At 35.8% G+C, this 13,440-nt stretch overlaps 1 protein-coding gene across 9 annotated transcripts in view; it reads right to left on the reverse strand.

Annotated features, from left to right (window-relative positions):
- Nucleotides 1–13,440, reverse strand: part of Cd36 (CD36 molecule) — a 90,026-nt gene that overhangs the window by 36,033 nt on the left and 40,553 nt on the right. The gene's annotated exons all lie outside the window — the stretch shown is intronic.

Here is a 13,440-nt window from a genome sequence, read left to right on the forward strand (position 1 = left end):
TTCTTGGCCATGTTCCCATCCAAGTAAGTCAGAGGCCAGAGAACCAACGGAACTGATTAAGTGAGCCACCCCTCCTATACTTTGTTTTCAAATGTAATCGTTATTCCAGACACTGGACTTAGCAAGGGGGAAGTAAATTAGGGAACTCGTTGGTCTGTCACAACAAAGCCTGCAAATCTCAGATCATAAAGTGCAAAGAGGAGTGTTTTTCTATACTATAGAGCAAGAACCTGAAGACTCTCAGATTCATAATTTGGAAAACAATTGGAAACTCTGTCAATCAACAGGGATGACAAACAAACTTTACAAAAGGAAATGGCCCATTGTTCTAGGTGGAAGTTCTTAACTATTTGTCATTTTTTTTGTTGTTGTTAATTTAGCTGAAATTTCAAAAGGATGGTGACATGCTTATATATATATATATAAAAAAAATAGCCTAAATATCTTCATCCAAAATAGAAACTGCAAGTAGCAAACAACTCTAATTACTACTGAGCATAGTGTCTCGAGTACCTCAGTCACTTCTAGATCGACAATGTGGAGAATATTCTCACAAAGAAACCAGTAGGAGACAAGAAAAACCCTCACAAGCTTATCCTGGCCAAAAGCTGGCAAGCTCACGAGAAAATTGTCTCCGAGTCGCTACTGAAATGAAGCAACCTAAGAGTCACGGGCAAGAATATATTTAGCTCATAAGCTCAGGGTTAAGCCAGTCCTTGGTCTTACATTGTGCCTGCCATTGGTGTGTGACCCTGGAAGATCTCCCTCTCACTTATGGGGGTGAAAAGTCACTGGAAAACATCTGAAACTCCTTCTTAATCTCACGCTCTGCCGATGTTTCCTGGGGGTATAACAGCAATGTATTCATTTAACTACTACCAAGAGGTCATTCACATACTTCAGGTTTATTGGGGTTTTGACTTTTATTTCAATGGGAAAAGAGATGAAACCATCTTGTGAAACCTCAATATAAATTACTTCTCCTTTTCATATTGAAGGAGTTACTTATAGGAAAGGAAACCATAGGCAACTCTCTTAAAACTGTGAAAAATTTATCTACATTGCATGATATGACAAGGGAGGAAAGAATACCTTAATAAATATTTTGACTGGGATTATGTATTTTCTACATATCTATTAAGGACTTCAATTTTTTTGATACAAGTTCTTTTTTCTCTAATTTAATTCTCATGCATATAAATACCAACACAACCACCCAGAGATAGGTTTCCAACACAAGGACAGATAAAGTAAGTCTTAAAGAGTATATTTAACAATATTGGTCAGATCAGTAATACAAAATGAGGAAAATATGGGCACTAACAGAAAAAGATATTTCCTGACTAATACAGATGTAGAGGCTCACAGCCATCCATTGAACTGAGTATAGGGTCCCCAATGAAGGAGTTAGAGAAAGGACCAATGGAGCTGAGGGGTTTGCAACCCCTTAGGACGAACAACAATATGAACTAACTAGCACCCTCAGAGCTCCTAGGGACTAAACCACCAACTAAGGACTGCACATGGTGGGTCTGATTGTTCTGGCAGCATGTGTATAGTTGAGGATTGGAAATTCGATCATCAATAGGAGGAGAGGCCCTTAGCCCTGTGAAAGTTCTGTGCCCCAGTGTAGGGGAATGCCAGGGCCAATAAGTGGGAGAGAGTGGGGTGGTAAGCATGGGGAGGGGGAAAAAGAATTTTTACACCAACATTCAAAAAGAAAAGAAAAGAAAAAGATATTTCTTGAAAATAGATGTGTACATGAACACTGAATTCACTTGAGTGATTATTAGTAACACTAATGTCACCTGTATCTTCTGACTTTCTCTAGAGACTAAAATGTTATATGCTCCATTGAGCATGCCAAAACACCAAATTTTCACAGAGGCCACTGGTAGATATTGTTCAGTCTCATAGCAAACAGTTCTTGCTATTCAAGATGCAAAAGGCGCACAGTGGAGTCAAATCCACAGCATGAACTTTCAAGAAATAACAACTTGAGCACTAAGACAGTGCATGGTATGTTCACTTAAGAGTAAAGACTTGGGTTGTTTTTGTGTGTGTGTATATAGAGAGAAGGCATGAACATATATGTGCAACTATGTATGTGCATCAATACAGGTGCATGTGTCCATATACACACATGTATGTGGAGGATAGAGTACAACCATAGGTGTTATTCCTCTGTATACTATCTACTTCCTTTTTGTTGTCTCATGAGACAAGGTCTTTCCGATCATCGGGGCCTCAAGTGACTATGCAAGGATGCCTGGCCCTAAAGATCCAGTTATATGCCTATCTCAGCTCGTCAGCACTGAGACTGTAAACATCAGGCCTAGCCTTTTCACGTGCATTCTGAGAACAGGACTGGGATCTTCATGTGCCTTACTGACTGAGCTATCTCACCAGGCTAGGTTTTCATCCTTAGATATCACTTGATACAGTATTTTGAATGAATGTGTTCCACAGGAAGTTCTCCTAGCCTTATAGCTATCCATTCCAGCCATAAATAAACAGATATCAATGGTAGGATAGAAACATCAATGGCCATAAGTCAACTGAGGTTCAATTCTTTGGGAAGTCTATTGCCATGAGAACATTAGCAGATGTTGATTTGAATCCTGTTCTTATTAGGTATGACTAGTTAAGTGTGTACTAGGAGCTATGTAACTACCCTTATGGTCTGCTTTTGTTTGTTTTGTTCTGCGGTTTTGTTGTTATACATGAAAAAAATGCCAAAATTGTATATAGTATGCTGACATGTTTACACTGTGAGTAGAAGGCAAACAATGTGCCTTCTACTTTTCTTCTTTTAACCAAAAAAAAAGATAAAAATTAAAATGGGTATTAAACACTAATAAGTTGTTTAGTGTGCAACACTTGACAATGCCTGAAGCTGTATTCAGTCGGGGTTCTGTTCTTGACGCTCCCATTCCTGAGCCTATAAATCTTTGTTTCTTCCTTGCTTTGTTTTCCCAAAGATCACTTATCATAGCTGGAGAAGACCTACAGCTGTTTAGCCTTTATGTCCTGTTTATGCATCTGCTGGTATGTTTTGTCTACGAGGAAGGGTTATTTAGCTATAACTCCCCAGAGCACTGAATAGGTTTGTAAGCACTCCACAATATGCGAGAAGCCTTCAACCACTGTCCACATTGACTCCTACAGAGTTCTGAGTTTTAACAAGTACATTGGCCAGGCTCTGTTGTTGACCTTGCAGCAACTAGTTAAATAAATTTCATCCTATTTTCTGAAGCCTGCTTGTCATTTTTACCTTAACACTTACTGATAATGTTGCCATTTTTTTCCTTCAGAGGTCTTTTTATATTTTTTCTCTTATTTATTAGTAGAAAAGCAGAAAATGACATTTGAGATTTTAAAAAGTGTTCAACTAAAAATGTCAGCCTTTTAGATGGACCTGAGCCCTCTGCAGATCTGTAAGAGCTATGGCAGCTAGGACTTCATATAGGACTCCTAGAGCAGCAGCAGGTGCTGTCTCTAACTACATTGCCTGCCTTAGGACTGCTTGCTAACTACTGGGCTGCCCTGTCTAGCCTCAATAGAATAAGGTGAGATAGTCCTGCTGCAACTTGATATGACAAGGCTGGTTGACATGAATAGGAGAGCTCCCCTATTCTGAAGAAAAGAGGACAAGAGGTGGATGGAGGAGGGGAAGGGAGAGGAAGAGACTGAAAGGATAGGAGGGAAAGGAAGTTGATATTTGGATGTAAATTAAACAAATAAATGTAAAAAATATGTATTTAAAAATTTTTTTAAACTATAGAATTTAGTATTTCATTCATCAGTGGTCTGTTATTTGCTTTTAAAGGTCTTGCCACAGTGACTTTGTCTCTCTTTGTTTTGAGATTATGAAAATTATACCCTTTACCCCTCAGTCTATGACTATTCAAAAATCTTTCATGGCAGTAGTTTAGACAGCTGATTTATGCAGTTCAACTCTTGTGAAAAGAGGAAGTGCAATAAGTTGACTATACAAGTGTTGGGACATTACAGAGGCAGATGACAGATGCATTACAAGGACTCTAGAAGAGGAGGTCACATAACTCGTGTCTAATTCTCATACATTCACAACAGGATGTGAAACAGCATAACACAGCCACTGTGTCACTGATGTCCTTCATCAGTGGAAGTGGAAGCCCACACAGTCTCCCTACACCCTTAGGCTTAATAAAACTCATATGGTGGCTATAAATTTTAAAATGTAGGTTTACATGAAAATTGAGGTTGTTGGTGTTTCACAATAATTAACAACTCTTTAGGATATACCAAAGTCCCTGGGATGAGTCCCTTGACATCATGGTGGAAGTTGGAAAAAGACAGTCAAAAGTTGCCTTATGACCTCCACACATGAACCATGCTGCACACATATTCACACCCCAAACAAATACAATAACAATACATTAACTAAAATAAGAAATGTTAAATATACTCAGTATTTAGTTTTATGTATTCTTTTCAAATTAATGTTTAGAAATAAAATTAAAATGATCTGATATTATATTAAGAAGGAAATTAAGTATGCACATTATAAAGAAGGAACATGTAGTTAATTAGTAATCAAATAAAATAAAATGGCATCCTAATGTCCTACAAATTAAATCAAAACATTAATTAACAACATAATACTAAGGAAATAATTTATTACTTAATGTTCTGAGAATAATAAAGATTGTCCATGGCAGATATAATTTACAAGTGTATATTACATGTGAAATTACATAGAATATAAGCATATATCTAGGTTTTTCAATGTTTAGCCTGTTTAATTATTAGAAGTATTGAATGCATGTTATATTATATTTGTCTATTAAGATACAGAATATTAATATGTTGTAGTATAATTCTAATAAAATATTGAAAATATGAGATTGCTAATGTTGTTTTCAAAAGAAAATTCTGAGGATCCTCTCAAGGATATTAAGACAAGCTCAACACTAATATCATATGACCCAAATGAATCAAAAACCTTTGTGACAGAAGCAATAAGAATACAAAATAACCTTACTTACATGTTTAATAGAAGCTATATAGTAGGAGCTGTGCATAAATAAGAAAGAATGAACAGAGACCAACTCTGTATTTGGGGAAAATTCTCATGTAGGCTTGTTAGGTCAATATGCAAATCTCATGAAGCAGTGAAAAGTATTGGCAGACCCAATTCTACGTGAACAATTTACTAACACAACTTAACTCTGTAAGGTGGGGCAAGGAAAGGGATTAAACTCTGAAAGATATACCCTAAGGAAATTCATTTCAACATAATTCGTGAGGATATTCGTTCATGTGGTACAAGGGAGACCATAAGGAGGAAAGAAAATAAATCTTGTAAAAAAAAGAGGACTCAATGGACAATCAGTTGAAATAGCAGGACATAGCACTAAGTAGCAGCTAAACCAAGCATTGAGATAGTATGTAATGAATGACACATGAAAAAGAGTTTTTCAGTGTCTTAACTTCAAGGTTACATGGCAGAAAGTATAGCATTTATTTTAATTGAGGAAAACCAAATATTAATAATGAGGTATTTTGTAGCAAAGCCAGGCTATAACAGAGTTCATGAAGTGTGTATTTGTGTGTATTTGTGTGGGTGGTGGGGGTTAAAAACAAAGTTAATAAAAAACAATACATTAGGAAAAAGAATAATGGTTTGACCCCTGGGTTGAACAAAATAATATGCTTTGTGATTCAAAAGTAATATCACAATTTTATGCTGTTTAAACAGTAATATAATTGAAGGACATGATAAATGCTTTAAAAGAGAAAGATTTCCATTTTTAATTAAACATTAGACTTAGTGATTTTGTTCTATTTATTAAGTATCCTTTATGAGACTTACAAGCCTATGCTAAAAATAAAAACAAAAACAAAAGTGCATAAATAATGTTTGATATTTGTATCTTATGTTTAAGTCCCACCAGCAGACTATAGCTTCTGAAAGAGTTAAATACATATACAGACACACAAGCAGAGTCACTAACTGTTCCCAGGGCGTGAATAGAAACTGAATTAGACTTCCTTGTAAAGCCAAGGGAGATGCATTCTAAGAAGTAGCTTACCTAACAATAGCTTTATTCAAATTTTACCTCATAGAAAATAATCTATCTTTGATGCTTTTTGTTGTTGTTGAATGAAGAAGAGTGATCTTCCTGCCCTGACATTCCAAGAACCACTTGGCATGAACAATGCCTCTTAGGTTTTATATACACAAAGCAATGTGTCTAGCCTTACAGTGAAATAAAGCCTCGTTTCTCTAGTTTGGATCCTGAAGATCTATTCTCGAAAGAGTTAATAAATTATGTCTTTCAAGAATCTGCTACTTCTTAAACCAAACCCCAGAGATCTTTAAATAGTATGCTTAGAGGATCAGAAAGTTGATTCAGCAGTTAAAAGCATATTCTGCTATTGCAGTGGATCAAGACTTGCTTCCTTGCACCTTCATATTAGTTCACAACTACCTATAACTCTAGTTCCAAAGGATCTGATACTTTCATTTAACCCCCAGTCACATTAAGCACACATGTGCAGATAGATATACTCAAGCAAAACAGTCAGACACATAAATAAATAAACCTAAGAAAAACAGTGTGCTTAGGATCTTCAATCATCACATTAAAAGTGGGAACATCTTATACTCCAGGAATATTTTTTCAGTTTCAACAAAGCATGATTCAATACTTTCTAAGTTATATAGACATGTAAATTTGATATACTATTTATGTATAAATATATAGAATATACTGAATGAGGTCATAAAACCTCCAGAACAAAATATTTTTCTTGGATTGCTATGAATCATTTAGATGTCCTTGTTTCATGTTATTATTATTATTATTATTATTATTATTATTATTATTATTGATGGTAGTGGTGGTTTTGAGATAGGGTTTTACTGTGTAGGCTTGGCTGTCCTGGAACACATATTGTAGACCAAGCTGACCTTGAACTCGCAGAGATCTGCCTGCCTCTGGAATGCAAGGATTAAAATTGTGTGCCATCACTGCCCTTTATTTCATGTTTTTTTTTCTTTTCTTTTCTTTTCTTTTTATGAATATCTCCCAGAAAACAATAGACTCCAGAAGAGTAACAAAAGTCAGGCTACCAGTCTGTAACGAATATGACAGAGTATAAGTTCTGAATCATCCTAAAATAAAGAACCCTCCCATGGCCCTGTGTGTGATTTGTGGTAGATGTCGTTACTTGCGTAGATGAAGGAAGTTCAAACCTTTTGGAGCAGAAGAGGAAATGATCATTAAGGAATCTCTACAATGAAGCAGTGGGTAACAGAAGTTTAACTAACGCATTCATCCTTTTCCTGGCCCTGACAACATAGCAAAATCATTAATGTTTGCTTCCCACGATTGCATGATGGCAGTGATTCAAGTATTTCACCTGTGAGCTACAGAGGAAAAGAAATCATCTTTCTCTTTGGGGTAAGTTTAGGCATCATGAACCCTATCTTTATGCTAGTGTCTGCCAACTCCATTGACTATCTTCTCTCATCCTCATGAAGGTAACTTTTTTCTTTTGCTCCTGGTTATAACTTTTGTAAACAGTAATAGGTTATGGAACCTTATGAGCTGTGGAATGTCACCTCCAAATGACTTTACTAGTAGTGAACAAGTTCTGTGACCTTTGCAATACGTAAGGAGAGAGAAAGGTCATACTAGACTTTCACGACACACCTTTGTTTGTTTGGGCTCTGGAAGTTCGCACACAGCCTCTTAGCCGTGCTTAGCAAACTATTCTACTAACTGTTCTGTTCTATAACGCCTCCAGCTCATGGGTGAAAGTGTAAGATGAGATGCTCATGAAATCAGAGTATATTTTTTTGTGGTGCTCCACAATACTGTCTTTGCTAGCAACATAGTACTTTGGTGTTCAGAATAAATATGCTAAGGGTGTCCCATTCTTCAAGCTTTATGTATCAGGCTGGTTGGACCATCCTCCAGGTATTCTATGTTCTAAAAATATTTTTGGATGTGCTCCAAGATATTGCTACGCCTGTTTTTCCTCTCATTTTCAACAACTCCTTGGGGAACGTTTGATAATCACACTATTTGGAGGAAAGAGGATGGGCGTAAGTAAAAATTTGAAGTTAAGTGAATCAGTACAAACAACAAATAATCACATTTTATGCAAACCTATTAAAAGCTATGAAGATGAGTATCCCAGAAGACAGATTCTATAAAAGGTTACAGAACTGTCCTAGATCTTTGGCCTTCCTTAGTTGCTTTGCAGTCACTGTGTACTTATTTATTTTTGAGTGTTTGAGATTCTGTTTTGAATTTAATTTTCTTTCAATATGACATCTGCTTTAAGTATGTGAGTTTGGGATTACATCCACACCAATATATTACAAGTCCACATGCATGCACATAAGTTTGCAAGTCAGAAGAAACCATAAGCCCCTGTGCTTGTTGACTCTTTTTATGGATATGTTCATTATATCAATGTAGTGGATGTTTATGTTAAGCTTTACTGCTTGCAGTTGCAGCTCACCACATCTAAATAGTGAAATGTGCCTCAGCCAAAACTGCACATTATTCCTGTACTTCTTCTCTTGACTTCATAAATGTCACTCTATTCTTTGAAAACATGTGAAATTCTTCAAGTGATCAAAATTAAAATTAGATCACAAGAATTGAATTTTTATTATTTACTGATCACTTTCTGGTTTATTTGCTATGTCATTTGGGTAAAATATGAGCATTGTGGTAATATTTTTTTATGCATTTTGGTGAAAATTAATAATATGCAAAACTTTTTTCTATTTACAAAATGACAGTCTATGACTAGATCACACATTCCATTTTCATTAAATTCTATGTAAATAAAATGAAGCAATGTTGTATAATTTATTTTAGAAGAACCTAATACATGATTGTGTTTTGAAGAATTTGATTTAATATATAAAAATGAAACTTAAGAAATACATTTGAGGGGCTGGCAAGATGGCTCAGCACGTAAGAGCACTGACTACTCTTCCGAAGGGCTTGAGTTCGGATCCCAGCAACCACATGGTGACTCACAACCATCTGTAATGAGATCGGATGCCCTCTTCTGGTGTGTCTGAAGACAGCTACAGTGAATTACACCGGAGTGAGCGGGGTGGAGCGAGCAGGGCCAGCAGAGGTCGTGAGTTCAATTCCCAGCAGCCACACACATGATGGCTCACGGCCATCTGTACAGCTACAGTGTACTCATAAAATTCATACACATAAAATAACATACACATAAAATAAATAAAATAAATCTTAAAAAAAAAAGAAATACATTTGAGGGTTGCTGAGATGGCTCAGTGAATAAGAGCACCGACTGCTCTTCTGAAGGTCGGGAGTTCAAATCCCAGCAGCCACATGGTGCCTCACAACCACCCATAAAGAAATCTGACACCCTCTTCTGTGCACTCATTTATAATAATAAATAAATCTTTTAAAAAAGAAATAAATTTAACTAAGTCAATACACAATTTAGTAAGTCATGAACTTTAAAAAAGACTTCAATGTTTTATGAATTTTCTAGGTTAAAAAAGATAATAACATTTGTTACAAATAATATCTTCAGATCTTTCATAAAGTACTAAAAACTTGCTGTTCTCAAAGTCATGTGCCACCAGATATCTTGCAGAGATGATCTTTGACACTGTTTGGTGAATCAGTGTCAAATTTTTCCTTTTTAAAAATATGCAAGTGCATATACGCATGAATGCGTGCAGACGCTGCTTGGTATGATAGTAAGCCAGAGGTTGATGGTGCCTGCCCTCATCAATTGCTCTCCACATTACTTTTTGGGAGAGCATCTCTTTTTGAACTTAGAGCTCATGGATTCCACTAGGCTGGCTGGACAGAAAGCAGAAAGGATCTGCCTATCTCATTCTGTCATTCGTTAGTGTTCAGATTACAAATGTGCACTGCTGGGGTTTGCTTTTGTGTGGATGCTGGAGATCTAAACCCTGGTGCTCCTGCTTGCACAGAAAACCTTCACCAACCTAACCACATGGACTTGAACCAAAATCAACCTACTTGTAAACAACCATTTAATTCATCAAATGTTGTCAAGAAGACTATTTGAAATAATGTTTTTTTTTTAAGAGCAGAAAAAAAAGAGAAAATAGTTTATACAATTAATATGTAGTAAGATGCTGTATGACTACATTTTAAAATTCTGTGTCTTAAGAACACTTTAGTATCCCTGCCATAGAAATCACAATATATTCCAAAGTTCAAATTCTGAGTACCAAGGTAGAAGGCTACAAAATGAGCCTCTATAACATATTTACTATGAATTATTTTTTAAATTTGTACAATTTGTCCCACTGTTTAAAACAGTAAGCAAAACACATTTTAGCCCAAATATCCACTGAATGAATATTAAATAGCCTATTATCAAGATATGCATTTACAAGAGACATGTTTATGTTAAATCCTTGCCTTTTCCAGATATCTGATACAAAATTTAAAAGAATGGTAATTTCCCAGATGCAAATTTTTTGGTTTTGTAGACATTAAGCATGCACTATGAGCAATAAAAGGTGTAGTTTGCATATATATATATACAAATATATATACTGTAAAATATGCTTTCCCTAAATATTTTAGGTGATCTTGTGTGCAAATTCTATAAAGGAAGTCTATAAAGAATGCTTTAAATTGATAATTATAAAAATGACTTTCAAGATGTAAAGTAGAAGGAAACATGGCCACCATGCACTCTTCTGAAACTTCTGATGACAGGCAGAAGGTGTCGGCTGTATTGGCTCTTTAAACTTATTACCTGGGTGATGGCAGTTCATATGTTTAGCCCCAGAACTTGGGAGGCAGATGTCGGCAAATCTTTGTGAGTTCGGAGCCAGCCTGCTCTACAGAGCAAGTTTCAGCCCAGCCAGAGCTACAAAGGGAAACACTGTCATGAAAATCTAAAACAAAACAAGGTGAATTTTATTGTAAACTAAACATAGATAAAAATCTATGTTTAAACCATCTAAATATATATAAAAGTAGATGGGTTTGGTCTTTCAGCGGAACTGGGAGGAGTAGAGAAAAAGGAAACTGTAATCAGGATATATTGTATGAGCTATAAAAATGTAATTTCTTTTCTTTCTTTTTTTCCTTTCTTTTGTTTTTTTGTCTTGTTTTTGTTTTTTGAGTTTTGAGTTTTGAAGACAGATTTTTTTTCCTGTGGAGCCTTGGCAGAGAGAGGAACTCACTCTATAGACCATGCTGTCTTTGAAGTCAGAGATTGGTTGCCTTTGCCTCCCAAGTGCTAAGATTAAAGGTATGAACCACCGTTGTGCAGCCAAGAATCTATTTTTGCATAAAAGGGGAAGATATTTATGCAACACATGATTTACTTAATGAATGAATTCTTGGGGAAATCGACCTGGAGAATATCATCCTGAGTGAGATAACCCAATTACATAAGAACACACATGGTATGCACTCTCTGATAAGTGGATATTAGCCCAGAAGATCAGAAAACACAAAGTACAATCCACAAACCACAAGAAACTCAAGAAGGAAGACCAAAGTATGTATACTTCATTCCTTCTTAAAAGGGGGAACAAAATACCCATGGAAGGAGTTGCAGAGACAAGCTTTGGAGCAGAGACTGAAGGAAGGACAATCCAGAGACTGCTCCACCTGGAAATCCTTCCCATATTCAATCATCAAATCCAGATACTATTGTGGTTATCAGCAAGTGCTGGGTGACAGGAGCCTGATATAGCTGTCTCCTGAGAGGCTCTGACTGTACTTGACTAATACAGAAGTAGAGGCTCACAGCCCTCCATTGAACTGAGTACAGAGTCCCCAATGAAGGAGCTAGAGAAAGGACCCAAGGAGCTGAACGAACAAACAACACGAACAACAGTATGAACTAACTAGTACTTTCAGAGCTCCCAGGGACTAAACTCCAACCAAAGAGTACACATCGGGGGGACTCATGGCTCCAGCAGCATGTGTATAGCAGAGGATGGCCAAGTCGGTCATCAATGGGAGGAGAGGACCTTGGCCCTGTGAAGGTTCTATGCCCCAGTATAGGGGAATGCCAGGGCCAGGAAGTGGGAGAGGTTGGGGTGGTGAGGAGGGGGGGGGGGAACAGGGGTTTGTTTTAGTTTTTGGTTTTTATTTTATTTTATTTTTTTCTTATTTTACTTTCTTTTTCTTTTTTCTTTTGGAGGGAAACCTGGGAAAGGAGATATTGTATATAAAGAAAACATCTAATAAAAAAATAAAAATAAAATAAAAAAATAAAATAAATAAATAAAAAGAATCTTAAAGAGCTCTGGGTTAGGCCTTCAGTGGACTATTAACTCCGGAGAAGAGTCCAAAGTTCTGTGTTTACAAATGAGTCATTCTCTAAGTTGAGGCATATTACTATTTTTAGAAAAATCATCTACCTGTGCTAAAATACTAAGTAATTCAGATGTTGACCATTTACAGAATCACAAATATGAAAAATTTTAAAAATTTAGTATCTATTATTAGTTATGATGTTTTCTGTAATAACCTAAGTCAAGTTGTTTCTTCTCTCAAGAGAAATATTAATGGGTGAACACTTAAATATCAAAACAAAATGCATAAATGATAATGCCCAGGAGAAAAGAAAGTAATAGAGCCTTGTGTCTTGTCTCAGGAGACCCTCTGCTACTGACTGTGATAAACACAAAGTTGGAATTGATACAGAGATAAGCTAAGCCCAGTACTTACACAGGGAGAGCTCAAGGAAGAGCAAAGATGGTACATGGTGCAAATGTAGAGAAGAGTGAAGCTACACCTTGACTCTAATAGCAGAACTAGCCACAAAAAGACCACAGTCCTATAAACACACTGCAGTGAGGAACTTCACAAACTGAAAGGATGGCAGTCTCCCTGTACCTTTGCAATACCTCCAAAATATGCTCACCAAAGGAATTTGATTTCTAGAATAGCAGATTACATAGTTATTAATGTAAGATCTTAAGAAAAAAACTATATAACAACACACATATATATGGTCTGCAAATGAGTTAGCAGAAGAAAATAAAAATAACAGTATAACTATATTCATAGAATATGTAAATATAACTAAGGAGTCAAATTTATAAAACACTTGATATAACATTTAAATAATGTTCTGTCTCAATTTTGTTTTTTCATATTTTAATGCATCATACCTAGTTATCTGTGTGTGTGTGTGTGTATATACAAAGGAAATATATATACATAGAGAGAGCAAACATCAGACATCATAAACTTGAAATAGAATACATATAGGAGTAAAAATCAATCTCATGTATGTATAATCTATTAAAATAGCTACTTTTATATTTGAGTCTATTAACATACCATTAATCCTGGTTGCATAACTAATAAAATTACTGAGATTATAGAAGCTATTATTAGAATATTCTTACCAGTAAAATATGGAGATGTTGCAGAA

Source organism: Mastomys coucha, unplaced genomic scaffold, assembly GCF_008632895.1.
Source record: "Mastomys coucha isolate ucsf_1 unplaced genomic scaffold, UCSF_Mcou_1 pScaffold19, whole genome shotgun sequence".
NCBI lineage: Eukaryota > Metazoa > Chordata > Mammalia > Rodentia > Muridae > Mastomys > Mastomys coucha.